Source organism: Corvus brachyrhynchos, unplaced genomic scaffold, assembly GCF_000691975.1.
Source record: "Corvus brachyrhynchos isolate BGI_N302 unplaced genomic scaffold, ASM69197v1 scaffold514, whole genome shotgun sequence".
Lineage (NCBI taxonomy): Eukaryota > Metazoa > Chordata > Aves > Passeriformes > Corvidae > Corvus > Corvus brachyrhynchos.
The window spans coordinates 181,717-184,765 of NW_008238319.1; positions in this window are offsets into that span (position 1 = coordinate 181,717).

The window sequence follows — 3,049 nt, forward strand, 5'->3', positions numbered from 1 at the left end:
ATAAAAAAATTCCAAGTGTTATTAATGAAAGAAAGATCAATACAGAGCAACATTAAAATGCCTCCAGACAGTCCTTGCATGACATGGTTCAGCATAGTTCCACTCCCTGCATGCTACAGTAGAAGATCTGGGCCACAGCTTTAAAATTACGTTTGAATAGTACTTTGTTAGAAATTATGTGCGATTATAAATTCTTGTGGGTTTTGTAATGAAACCAGGACTCTGAATTTAGCATACGACAGGGAAGGTAGTATCTGGACTTGTCTATAGTACAAATCTCTTGATTGTACATTCAGGATTAAAAGATGTTTTGCTCTAACAAAAGTGTGAGCAAACTCCCCCTCCTTCTGCTTTCCAATAATAATAGAGGAAAAAATGTTTTGGTTGGAGGAAAGTATAGCATTGCAGAGTGAACTCCTTAAAATGATGGCTAACTATTGTTACCAGCTATTTTCTCGTTGTTATATGTTATCATATTTTTAAGGTTGGTTGTATAAGTTACTATTCTAGTTAGAGTTTAAATTCATTTTCTTTTCTTTATCTTGTGTTTCCTCTTTGTTAAGAATCCTTTAAAAATATTCCTATACTGTCTTGATTGCTCATTTTGTTTGTTTTTCTTCTTCAGCAGGTCAGCTTAATCACTGTCAGTGCTTCTCTGCAACATGCTCTCTTGTTACAACTTACAGCAGTTGCACTTCTTGCAGCAGCAGGGGTTTGTATTTTGCTACTTGGCCCACATTTGCCACCACCTTGCACTTCAGGCCTTTTGTCTTCCTTTAGGTCCAAATATTAAAGACATGGATTTTTATATTCTTGTTGTGAATTTTTTTTTCTGAAATCAGTATAAGGCAAAATTAGAAAAACAAAGCATTGTCTTACGAGCACAGGAAGAAAAGGAGTATCTCAGGTTTGTAGCCTTCCTTTAAGGAGACAGATGTTCCCCAGCAATGCATCACAGGAGTTTCAGCTCCTTTTATTAAAGTCTTGTTTTGTATTAATACCAAATTCCTTTTCCTGAATTTCCATATACTGAAAGTTTGTTGATAAACGTGATGCCCATGCAAACCAAGAAGCCTCTGCTCATCACTACCTCACACATCTGACCTACTGCAGCCTTCATTTTCTTGGGCAGAATTGAAGCATGACTGGGCAAAAGTGATGAAACCCACCCAAAATTTCACTGTGTATCTGCTTACCTTCTCCCTTGCAGTAATCCCCAAGGGCTGAAAGGGCTGAAAGGTAAGTACTTCTGAGGGGATGATGTGATGTGAGTACATGCACTGTGTCCTGGGCTTCTGTTGCTTCACGCCGTGCTCAGCACAGCTCTTGTCACAGAGAGATTTTGGCCAGTGAGTGGGACACCAGACTCTTTCTGTGTGGTGGCAAAGAAAGGCTGGTGAGAGGGAGATGTCTGTTGTGAGCCAGAGAGCTCGCAGGAATTTGGGAAAAGGAACTGTAAATGTTGAAATCAAAATAATGTGACATTTGATATTATACTGACCCGTCTCATCGGGTGGGTTCCAAAGAATTCTCTGTGGATGAATTTTCTTGTACAGACCTTGAGAAACCAACAGATAAGACAACACATGGAATCAGCAGGGAGCAAAAACCAGACCCAGGGACTCCTTTCCTCTAGCTGCACAAGATTAGATCCCACTGTCTCTTTGCAAAGCAGTTATTTTTTTCTTAATCAACCTGAGTATCTCAGATAATCCAGAAATGAAAATAAATGTTCTAAATATTTCGTTTGTCCAGAGGCCTTTATAATGACTGATGGTAAAGATAACCTACATCTGGCTGCAGTGATATGTACAATACACACAGGGGTCTCATTATATACATGTCATATTTAGTGAAGTTCTGCTGCTAATTTCTAGTCCCAAAATGCATTAGTTTTAGCTCAACTTCTGAGTAGTCTTGCTTTCTTAGATCAGCTGATGATTGAAAAACGTTCTGAAAGCCTACTGAATATAATTACAATATTAAAAACTGAAATTCAGCATCAACAGAAACAAAAGCAGTCAAGCTTTTTGCTTCATACTGACAGCTGAATCTGTCTTTACCCAAAACAACTCCTGAGCCCAGGTAGCTGGTAAAAAGATTTGACTGCACATTGCTGACATGAAGACCTGTATGTGCTGTATTATTTTGCTGGCAGAATTTGTCAGTTCATTGCTTAAACATGTTATCCAACCTCTGATTAAATTGATGGAATTTAACAGAACAGTAAGAACTGAAGCATTACTGAAAGTTAATTGCAAATACGGATTTCAGGAGCTGACCCTGACTTGATCCTACATGACTTAATAGGTGCTTCTGCTCTAAATAGTAATTTTGGATATTATTAAGAGTATTCAAGAGCCTACATAAAACATTCCTATCTCTTCCTGCTCACTTTGAAAAAATCAGTCTGAAATGTGAAAAATTAAAGGGGCTTTTCTATTTCTCCTGCCCTAATAGTAAATAATTAATTGCAATCTCTTTGCAGATGGTTTCCCCAGTTAGGGCTGATCTGAATATAAATTCCATTTCTGCAAACTAAATACACTTGCAGATGTTTTCATGAACATGGAAATATTTCCAAAGCACTTCCTTTTGAGATGCACCAGAAGTTATCATCCACATATCTTGTTTACTCCAGCATCAATGGAGTTATAATTGCCTGTAATTGGAGTTTTCTGATGGCATAGCATATTTTATGTACTCTCTTGTCCATCTGAATTAGGTTTTACCTAATAATTTTTTTTTGTATTTGTACTGAAGTAGAACATTTATCGCTGAGAATTTATGAGAAGAAAGTAAAATCTTCTGAGATACTACTTTAAGAGAGTTTTAGGTCCTGTATAAACCAAGCCAGATGTCATTTTGCCATACACAAAGGTCCATGAAAAAGAACAATCACTTCTCAATTCAGTGACCCTCTTATTCCTAGCACAAATGTCTCAGATATATGTTCTTGTATGCTTCAGATTGTTCAGGGTTAACTTTTTAAAATGACGGTATCTCTTGCAGCCCTAAATTAAAAGTTAGCATATCTTGCAGCCCATTA